The following is an 11,560-nucleotide window of genomic DNA, read 5'->3' on the forward strand; positions in this document are numbered from 1 at the left end:
AGGAAGTTCTTGAGGATATGCCAAATATCCTGGCCTGTCCCTCAACCTAGGCCAGGCTCAGGAAAAATAAGAAGAAACTGATAAGGAGTAAAATTTCCTCTGTCAAAATTTCTCTTGCTTGTCTTTTCACTGCTTAATGTAGATGGAAAAACACTTATAAAAATTATGGTTTTTGATAGTCACACAATCATAATAATTTCCCAAAGCCAGATAATGGGGACAGAAGGTAGAGACAGCTGAGCATCAGAACTGCCAGCTTCATTTGAACATGGCCAGGCCACTGAAACCCCTGTGACTGGATCATCCCCTGGCCTGAATTCACTGAAATCCTGGAGACAAGAGTGGACAAGGTACAAGACAAAGTTGCCAACTGTCTGATACTTTTGATCCCATTACAAGCATTTATTGTAATGAGAAATCACAGCTACTTAAACAAGCAAAACGACCACCTACCTTTACAGCAAATGAAATGGCAGAACCAGATCTTTTTCAACTTTAACATGACTGAATTTTTCAGTTTCTCTTCTTACTCTCAAATGACAAAAAGAATTCAGTAAATTAACTGTCTTACCTACATTTTATGAAGCTAACTTCTTTATTTTGATTGAAGCTGGATACTTGGTGTATCAAACAATTCAGTGATGAATCAGAGATGAATTTCTGCTGTCACTTCTATGGTCCACAGCTCAGAAGCTTCATATTGTGGACAAGTTGTTACACCTTTGCATAATTGACTTTAAAATGGCATTCTACCCTCTGAAAACAAAATTTTAAAAAAAGTTTATATTTCCTAATGTAGTTAAATATTTTCCAAAACTATATAATTTATCTAATGAAGCAGAGAAGAACATTAAACCTGTTCCTAAGATACATTATAGGATGATTTTGAGACTATATAAATAGGCTTTTGAGAGTATAGGTGAAAGGAAAACCAGTATGGTAGATACAGATGACAAAAAAATTCTGCCATGATTGTTTTTCCCTCTAATTAACCATCAGCTCTTCTCACTGATAAAAGGAATGGGAGGTACAAAACATCCCTCAGAAACTGGCCTAACTTCCACAGATTTTTGAAAGTTCTCATAAAAATCTTTATTAGCCCAGACCTTAAGCTTTATGAGACAATAATCACAAGGCTTTGCTAAGAGCAGCAGTGCATGGATGTGTTTGAGGGGTCTGAAAATCCTGAGCATAACCCTCATGAGTGATAGCAACCACCCTCATGCCCAGCTCTCACAGCATCCATTTCTTCACAGGACCAGGAAAAATTTCTGTGAAAAAGGCTTTGAAAGCAGCAGCTCCACACAATACCCATGTGAGGCAGTGTGAATTTATATTTTAAGGTGCTCTAGGACCTTGTAAAACCACAGAATAAATTATTTCCATATTTCAGCTCTGACCTTACTGTAAAACTTTTGCTCTATGAATAATCCCATTTCATTATTGCAACGTTGCATTTCTGAAGGTTGGTTGTAAATTATATCTATAAATAATTTCGCAAGTTACTGTTAGCAAGTTGCTTGTTACTTTTATCTTTAGGAAGGCCTGTCCTTAGACCACCTCAATTCTGGTCCTTCACCTTTCCTATTAAACCAAAAGTCCAAAATATACAGTGATGGCTACCTGAGTTTGTATCCATGTTGTCAATTACCATCTAAATTTCTTACCTAATGACAACAGAACTTGCCCAAATGAGCTGAACCATTAAGCTACTACTCTGGACATCATATTTTTACTTCAGCCCTGCTTTTCTCACAGTGTGTTCTCTGACCATCAAAGACTCAAAGGAAAAGGAAGGTTGGGGGTAGGTTGAACAACTGGATTCTAATTTTTTGTCCCCCCATAAAAAAACCTATTCAGCTCCTTTGCAACCTGTCCAGATCCCGTGGAAATCAATGTAAAGACTCACATTGATTTGACAGAGTATGTTTGCCAGGCCTTTAACGTTTCTAAAGCAAAATTTAATAGGATACCTAATTAAAGACTTAATTAATGCCTGGATGATGTTTTCTGAAAAAGAAGTGAAATTAATGCTCACGGTATTCACAATTCTCCACACCAGCCTACTGATTCTATGCTGATTAAAATCTCCTGAATGTATTATATATTTAGAATTACAGAAGTTAATACTTTTTTAAAAAACAGAGCTTATTCATTTAAGAGGAGAAAGAAGAAGATTCACCTCCTTTTCTACCTTGTAGGTGCTTAGAGCTTACTATGACCACTAAAGCCCAGAGAAATTTATGTTTTTATTTACAAAAGGCTGCATGCTATCAAAGATGCAGACTTCTCCATTTTTTTTCTTGTTCTTTTTTTTTTTTTTTTTTTTGACCCTGGTAATAAAGCTGATTTTTTTTCTTGCTGTAGCCTGAAACAAGATAGCTGATTCTCAGGTGGAAAAATAATTAGTAACATGGGAAGCTGAATGAATTTTGAGATATTGAGGAAAATATAGTTTGAACTGTCAGGTTTACTCACCCACAGGAACTACAAAGCAGCAAAGAAATAAAAACCTCTTAGAACTTAAAGCTTTCATCAAACTATTCCCTCTGGCTGATTTTTTTTCCCAAATCTCTCTTTTCCCAGTGGTTCCTATTAGAAACACAAATAGTGTGCCTCTCTGCGTAGTGACAAATGTCATACTTACTTCTTTTAAAAATACTATTAAATTATTATTACCTTTTAATATGAGGGTAGAAAGACTATGCAACCTGTACAGTCAAATACACTTCACAGGAGCGCTTGCACTGCCTGGATTTTCAAAGGAAATGGGAGCTGTCAGTAGCTCAGGTATCGCTGTTTACGAGGCCAAAGGGAGTTACCCTTTGTTTGGCACCCCAACCAACACAGGTGTAAGGCCTGCCAATAACAGCAGGGAAAGTTCTCTGTATGGATTGACAGAGAGGATCCTTGCAGTCTCTCCCATACCCTACTGTGAACAGATTGTGAAAAATTTATGGATAGAAATTGATTCCTTGCATTACAATTACAAAAGAATGAGAAAGATCAGCACCCAGTGCCTCAGCAGGCCACTGAGGCTTTTGTTATTTGTGATGTTTTGTACCTTTTGCTCATGTTTTCTTTGTACCCTCTTCAAAGTCGAGAGCCCCAGGTGCATCAATGACAGTGCTCAAACAGGGGAGGCTGGAGCTCCACGCCTGCTCTGAGATATGTGTTGATCATAGGGATCTCAGGAACTTGTTGGGAAAACTTGAGAGACTGGAAGGCCACAATAAATGGCTAGAAACTCCTTTGTGAACATAGGAAGAGAAGAAGAAGAGGTGAAGTTGCATTTTATGTAACAGAAAAATCCAAATGTATGGAGGTGAGCTGCGATCTATTAAGTGCCTTTGAATCAAGACCAGTGGGGTCAGCACCGAGGGGGATCTTGGGTTTGGTGTCTCTTACTGACCCCCTAATCAGGATGGTGAGGCTGATGAAACCTTTCTCTGGCTGCTGATGGAACCCTTGGACCCACAGAACCTGGTCCTCAGGAGTGACTTCAATTACCCAGACATTTGTCGTCAGAACAGCACAGCCAGGCAGGAGCAGCTCCAGCTGTGGGCTCTGACACACCCTCTCTCCTGTTTCAAGCTCTAGCAGTGATGATGAGGGGAATGATCCCACTCAAAGTGTCTGCTCCTTTGATGCCTGAACTCTCACCAAAATGTCTTTCTAATTGTGAGGCTGAGTTTCCCCATGCCAGCAGCAGTGGTGCAGTGCCTCCCTCTGCCAGCAGCCTCTGGCCACTTGCCCGCTTCTCCAGCCACAGGGGCATTTGCAGCCCATTGTTGTGTCAGAGCTCAATGCCCCAAGCAAGAACAGCTCATGCTGCTCTCTGTTAAGGGTGCCTCCTCCTCTCTCCACATTTTGTTCCCTTCAGCTGATTGCACTGTTCCTAAGGCACTGCTTGCATCAAGAGCACGTTCAGGGAAGCACAGAGAGAGCCCATATGAGGAGCTGCAGGATGTGTTTCGCAAAGACGACAAACTACACCAGGTTCCTTAGTAAGAACCACTAACCTGTAAACTTGGAATTCATTCTTAAAGGGAAGGAAATTGCTGCAAGCCAGGGTACACTGAAAAGCACAAGAGATTCTCCAGATCAAAGTATTTGCTAATTATTTTGTAACAAAGTGTCCCAATCCCTTGTTAAGCCATGCCCATTAGAAGCACCAATTTCTTCGTGCATTTGCACTAGTGACTTGTAGCTGAGCCTTTCTCCTCCTTCACTACAGCCTGCTTTTCCCAGGGGATGAAAGTGTCTCTGACTGCAAATTCCACTGCACTGTGAGCACACAAGCCTCGCTGCTGTACCCAGCCCCTGCCAGACTGGGCATGGAGGCTCTGAGCAATGCCAGCCTAAAACAGAAGACAAGCACGGTGTTGTCACACAAGTCAGAACTGTATTTCTTATTTTCTCTTACAAGTCAATATTTTGTCAGCACTGTTGCTTTCATCAAGGATAATTAGGAATTCTGATTCATATGTGTGCTTTTCATTAAACACTAAGGTCATGGTCCTTCAAGAAGACAAAATGAATTAAAATGCTTTGCATTAGAAAGAAGAATGGAGTGATTTCACTTGCTAAAATCTCACCTACTTCAGCCAAAGACATTAAAAGCATATGAAATAGTGCTAGCTATAACCTTCCACTGAAAGATACTGTTTGCATAAAACATTAGTAAACAGGAAAACGGCTACATGGGTGTGGAAAGTCTTCATCTTCACCGCCCAGTTTCTGAAAAATAAAGAAATCTAAAGCAACAAGCTCCAAAACGTGGAAGTCTACAGGAAGGACGAGAAGGAAACTTGTCATGGAGAGATTGCAGATAGTATTCCTACCAGAAAAATGTTGGGAAAGTAATTACAGAGAGATCCAGGTCTCGGCAGATAGCAGGACAGTTAAGGGAAAGTCATGAGGAAACTTCTCAGCACCATGATAAGCATCAATCCTTTCCATGACACCATGAAAAGTGGGAAGTGTAAATGACATTCCCTAATTACTGACTTCTATACTAAAAGATGTTAGAGGGAGAAGAGGGCATGGAAAGCATCAAGCAGTGATCCAGAGTGCAAACTCCATACTGGGCATGGAGGAGAAAGCGGGGAGACGCGTTTAAGAACAAACTTATTCAAAAGCTATTAAAACAGCCAATCGCTGTTAAATTGTGTAGAGGAGGAAATATGTCCTGGAGGGAGTGCAAACCAGAAGATTGACTTCTTCAAATTCACAGCTGTGGTGGAGCAATCAAATAGTCCGATGCCAGCTTTCCCCTCAGAGACGAGACAACCTGGGGCGATATGACCTCGACCTTTGATACACACAAGGAAAATGTAATGAGAGATTTGCTATAGAATCTGGTGTCTAGAAGTGACAAATTGCAAGATTTGCTGACCCCTTGTGAAGGTAAAGTTTCAAACTTTCATCAGCAAAATTGAGCAACTGAGCCGAGCATGGAAACTGAGACATGCAAGGGAAGGAAAACTGACTCTAACCAGAAACAGTGGATAAAAGCAGCTTAATTCCACATTATTGCTAGCTAAAAGTGAGATGGCACTCAAAATATACCATAAGAGCCTCAACACACGATTGAGATGACAACCTTGGCTGGGAAAATCGATTTGCTTCCCCCCAAATCAACACCACTCGAGAAGAGGTGCTCTGTTGATTTAGTCATTGCTAAATTCAGATAGAACCAGGAGGGACCCAAGTGTTCACAATCACAAGAAAATAAATTAGATTAAACTCTCCCAAGCTGTCACAGCTTCCAAAAAGGCTTATGTTGGATTTTGGCTACAGGATAAAGCACAGGCACAGCACAAACCAGAAAGCTTATCTTTAGGAGCTTGTATCTTAGTAATTGCCAGAATGTTAACCGTAGGAGATTGCAGCACTGAAAACAAGTCAGTTAATATTTCCAAGTGCCAAAGATTTTACCCAGATTTCTGACACCGTATCTCATGCAGTTAATAAGTTTCATACTGATTATTAAACTGAACAATACAGAATATCATGCTGTTGGCAAAAAACCCCATTATCATTAATAAGATTAGAAAGTTTCCTCTAAAAGGGAAGAAACAGCTCTAAGCAATTGATGTGTGCCTCCAGAAGACTAATAATGTGAAAAATCAAGTGATTTGTCCCATCAGGCTCTGTCCTAGCTCCTATTCTAGCAGCAAAAGAACATTTCTGACAATTAAAAATCTCTACAGATGGAGCAAATGTTAACTTCTAAAAGTTTTTTGCTAGATCAGAGCATGATATCTGAGGCACTGTCCCTTCTAGCCATCATCATTGGCAGCTTCAGAACAGAAAGTAACAGAGAGTCAAACCCAATGATTTGGGGGGTTCTGCTGGAGGAAGAATTTTTCTAAACAAGCTGAATATGTGCGTGCCAAGAACCGAGCCTCTCTGGAATGTCAAGTTAGGTACCTGAAGGCAGAGACACCCAAAGTCACTAGTAAAGCTTAAACAGCGTAGGCATAATTCCCAACACCCACACAATCTCTCTCTCTCTCTCAGAAAAGCCCACACTGGCAAATTGAGAATAAATCACTCCTCACAGAAAGTCTTAAATGACAGGATTTGGCTGCAGTGCCTACAATTCTTCACTGAAATGTTACATCATGTCACTTTTTATTGTCCTGTGTGCATGCAAATGTGTACAAGATTAGTGCTGCTGCTGCAGATGAGAAGATGAACAACTGCTCTTCCTAAGCTTGAATCCTTTAAAAAAATCATTGATATAATGAAATCTAATTAAGAACAAGCTTAGTGTCCTTTTTTTTTTTTTTTTTTTTTAATTTTAGGAAAAGAAGCAGAACTCAGACAAATCATGTGCCAAAAAAACTCACTTAGAAAAATAATCCCTTTTCAGTGTCATCATAACAACAAAGTTTAAGAAAGGAAAACATATCAATAGCAGAATGTTTTAAAAGATCTCACAGTAAAATCCAGAAAAAAATGCTACAGGAAAAGCAGATTTAAGGGTTTTGAGTACACTCTCAAACTGAGACCAACAGGGTTAACAATCTATACTCTTTAGGCCTGCTAAAGCTTTACCTTCTAGCTATAAAAAAATCCAATGGTGGCTCCTGTATTTGTATGTGGAATTTTGACAGCAGAGCAGATATATCTTCATCAGCACTTTGTGTCTGCCTGCCCCCTCACTTCAGTTCTTATTGTCATTTTGCAATATATTAATGATCCAAATCATCGAGTGATTCCAGTTAGGCTGCAAGAAGCTCTCTGAAGTAGGCAGCACTCCTTATAATGATAGATTGCAGGAATAATGGCCTCTTTACTGAAAGCAAAACATCAGAAAGCTGCCTTAAAAATGGCAGAAGAGGAGGGACTGAAGATAGCAAGTGCTTCATTAGCAAAGATGGAATCAACTATTTGAGAGGGCAGCATCATTTTATACTCCTTTTTGCAAGGCTACCTGTGTATTAAAGATGATCATGCAGGCATTAAACATCAGACACCTAGGAATGTAAAGATTTAAGAAAAGGTTATTAAGCAAGAGATGGACTTAAATGATCTTAAAACTCAACTCATAAGAGTTTTTCTGTACAGCAGAAAAATATGCAGTATTTTTCTTTCATTGTAACTCCTAAACACAAACACATAAATTTAATAACTTAATTCTAGGGACTCTAGAGACCAGAGAAAATTGTACACGTACTGAAGTGATTTCTTGAGCATGACCTGGACTGGAGCAACCACCTGTCTCTCTCTGAGGCTGTCAGTGGAAAATGTCCATTGGTTTGGCACACCTTAAACAGTCTGAAACTTGAAGTGTTAAATAAAAATAGCATCATTCACAGGTCAATTAAAACAAACAGTGCTTTTTTCCCTTCCTCTCTCATTCTTCCTCCATTTTGTTTCATTGGGCTTGCTGCAGAACTGACCAAATCTCATCCCTTTCAACTGCCCTGAAAAGCTCTTTAATTGCTTTCAGCTACTGCAATTAGTAAATGTGACACTGTGGCCATTATTATATTTCCAGGTGCTCTACAAATTTTCTGGCAATAAAGCAGACCAATGAAAACCATGAATGCACAAACAATCTGTAAAGTTTAATGCCTCCATTCGTTAGGCTACCTGAGTAAGAAAAATAGCATTAATATGGGCAAGTCCTTCAACTTCCACCATTAATAGCTGGTCTTAATTCACAGGTGCCTTTTTAATCTCTCCTGAATTCCTCTAGAACCTAATGAATACATGTAATAATAACAGCAATTCAGAATTTAATCCTGATTCTAGTCTGTTTTAAATTAGACCTTAGTCATTAAGAGATTACAGGATAGTGAATGATAGTTAATCAATGTGTTTAATTTGGCCCCATTATTTATTTGATAGTTTCTCACATAGTGGTTGTAAATCTTTTTTCCCCCAAGCTTGGCCACCAGAAGCAATCCTGAAATATTGAGCGAAAAAATATTAGATTTGATGATCCTCTTAAGTGCAGGTTAAGCCATAATTAATCTCTCTGTGTGTGCTCAGACCTTTCAGACCAATGCATATATGCACATATGTAATTCATACATAGCCAAACACTTCATGTGAGATTTATTGTGCTTTATTTTTTGTCTCTGTTAACTCTTAGCACTATCAGTCAAGATTTCCCAGCACTTACCACAGCATTAGCCCTAAGCATCGGGAAATCACATTTCTTGGTGCCAAGGGTTTAAAAAGATTCTAATTCAGCTGTTAAACTGGAGGCAGCGTGTGCCAACCCCACAGCACATTCACCCATTAATTCTGTCCCCTGGAAAAAATGACTACCTCTTGCACCAGGCTGATAAAATGAGGAAACATGCTGATTATGTCTGTGGCAGCTATTCTTGACCCAACCAACAGTGACAGTCATCAAACCGCAGTACCTAGAGCGCTGCAAGCTGTGTGAGCTAACCCAAGACATCATTAACTCTAAACACCAGAGCTCTCATCCAGATACTGGAGTTCAGAGAAGCTTAAAAACAAATCCCTTTGGTGGGTGGAAATTCTGTGTGCTGCTCATAATCACTTCACTGACAGCATTTGGAAGTTATTTCTCTAGCTGGACAGGTCAAATACGAGAAGCAAAGTGCCAGTGTCTTTCACTGGATTGCTCAAAATTGGACCTCAGATTCAATTAATAATGTTAGATGGACGGAGATCAAAGGGGTTGAGAGACTAGTTAGTTTTTAAGGGTTTTTTTATCACTTTTAGCACAACAGGGTGGAGGAAACTAGCTGTGAATGCTGTAGACTGGGTGATTTGTCCAGCCAGGATCTGAAAGTATACACATGTTGAGTACAGGAAAAATATGAGCGAAAAAACAACGCAGTATAAAAAGAACCCTTGCAACCTAATCCTATCAAGTCTTTGGGAAGACACTAACTATTCAGAGGGGTCTTGGGACCTGAATTTCTTGGAATTTAATGCATGAGATAAGATCAAGGAAGTGTCCCATGGGATTACTGTAAATTAAGCTTCCACTGTAGTTTAATGAAGGATTTGTTCCCTCAAAGAGCACTTCACACTGGTGTGTGCACTGGGTGACTTACCCTTAGCTGGAAAATTACAGTTTACAACATTGTCATGAGGCTGCAAAAGACACTCTCTAAGCCTGGGAGGTACAGCTCTAATGTCAGGGGCAGGAAAAGATGGGAGGAGAACCAGCCCAAAGCCAGTGGCTTTCTTCTCCTTTGTGTCAAAGAAAAGGATTTGGCTGTTTCATTATGACATAGTTGACACCAAATCCTTCCCTTGAGGAAAAAAAATGGGTTCAGCACATTTTTATGTTTTCTTCTCATGTAGATTCATTATGATTACTTTCATTGTCAGGTTTAATCATAGATCCAAAACATTCATAAGACAGGAGATCTCTGTATAGCCTGCCCAGAAGCCAGGAGTATTTTGGAAACAAAACATGGTTTTTTGTTAAGTGCTGCCCTAAAATTTCTCATTTGCGCCTCTGCTCATCTGCAAAAAATATCCCCAGGCAGACACATGTGTATTTTTTTCATGGAGGTGACTATCCAAATGGTATCTCAGAAAGTATTTAGGTAATGGACAAAATACCATGGAAGTGCACTACACAGTCTTCTCCCAGTTGGTGTTTCTAAAGACAAACATTCTAAAAGCCAATGGCTGAGCCCTGTGTAGAGGAGGACCACAAAATGTTCATGAATAATTTCACATCTTCATGTTTCCTTTCAGGCATAAAGAAAGTAACCAGATCTTCAGTAGAGCTCAGGATATTTAGTTTGACAGACTGTCCTGAAATACTGGTAATAAATACAGGTTAACGAGCACTAAACTCCCACAGTAACATTTCAGTCCATTCAGGGCCTGCTGGGTACCCCACCAGTTTCATCTCTGACTTTTAGTTTCAATAAATACATTCTGAACTCCTTAAAAAATATGGCTGATTGGAATGGGAATAGAATCAACAATTCAGTACAGAAAGATCTTAGGCAGAAAAACGCTTTGAAAAATTGCGACTGATAATTATTGTTGTTCCCCTTTAACCACAATTTTGAGGTGCTGCTTTCTGGTAGCAAGTATTTTAGTTTTGGATAGTCTTGAAATGCTATTCAGATTTTTGTTGATTTTTCAAAATGGAAGAACTTGTGTTGCCTTAACAATATAATTTCGTGCTATGTTATTGTCACAATTTCTGCATTCTTATTTATTTGCACTCAGCAGCAGGGCTAAGAAATTTTTGCTTGCTCACTCTCCTTTTAAGAAATTTTACTAGTTAATAAATAAGGCTTAGCCTTGTTGCAGGGGTTTGTCCCTCAATAGTTACCATTCTCTTTCTAACTCAAAGACCAGCTGCAATGAAAACAATGCCCTCTCGTTCCTCCCAGCACTTAAAAAGGTTTATAGATCTCCAGCCTCCTACAACTCAGCAGAAAACTGCTCGCACTTGACAGTCTTCAGAAATCAGCATTGTTTCCACCCTCACTAAACCTGTCAGGCACACAAGGTCAGGAAATGAGGAGAGCTATGTCACCTGAATCATTACTACCTCTGCTTAGACCTCTTGCCACACTCCTCTCTTCCAGAGAAAGCTGCTATACCCAAGAGTAAAGACTTTGAAGTCTTTTAAAACTGTCATAAAATAGTTTCTGGAAACTGTTTGGAGAACTACAAAGAACTCTAACCCTTCAAATTTGTAAACTCATGAATACTTTCTTGCCAGAGTTGTCAAACTGCAACAGTGTTTTGCAGGGGGCTCATGAATATGAGCACCTCTGCAGCAGCCTCTAATAGGTGTTTTTATTTTCTGGATGTGATTCGACAAGGACAGCAATAATGAATTTTTCAAGACTATCTAGACTCTAGCTACTAGTCATGCTAATTAAAAATCACCGTGTAAGTCTGCGCGACAGCTCAGAGGAAACAGTTTGCTCTCTGAATAACATGGTGTGTGCTCCTAAAAACAATGTCCGTAGGAAAAGGGGAAGATTAATTCCATCATATGCCTTTGAGACAGAAACATTGTTACTGTTCTGTTTTAAAAACCATAGAAGCTGTGCATGACAGAACACAAGCAAAAGGCTTT

At 39.5% G+C, this 11,560-nt stretch overlaps 1 long non-coding RNA gene across 1 annotated transcript in view; it reads right to left on the bottom strand.

Annotated features, from left to right (window-relative positions):
* The window catches only part of LOC116452109, a 97,176-nt gene extending 96,423 nt beyond the window's left edge, over positions 1 to 753 (bottom strand). Inside the window, exon 1 of the long non-coding RNA XR_004243403.1 lies at positions 572 to 753. This is a non-coding gene — a long non-coding RNA (uncharacterized LOC116452109). The remainder of the gene's footprint in view (positions 1 to 571) is intronic.
* Between the last annotated feature and the right edge of the window lie 10,807 nt (positions 754 to 11,560).

The sequence above is a fragment of the Corvus moneduloides genome, chromosome 16, assembly GCF_009650955.1.
Source record: "Corvus moneduloides isolate bCorMon1 chromosome 16, bCorMon1.pri, whole genome shotgun sequence".
In the NCBI taxonomy this organism is placed as follows: Eukaryota; Metazoa; Chordata; class Aves; order Passeriformes; family Corvidae; genus Corvus; species Corvus moneduloides.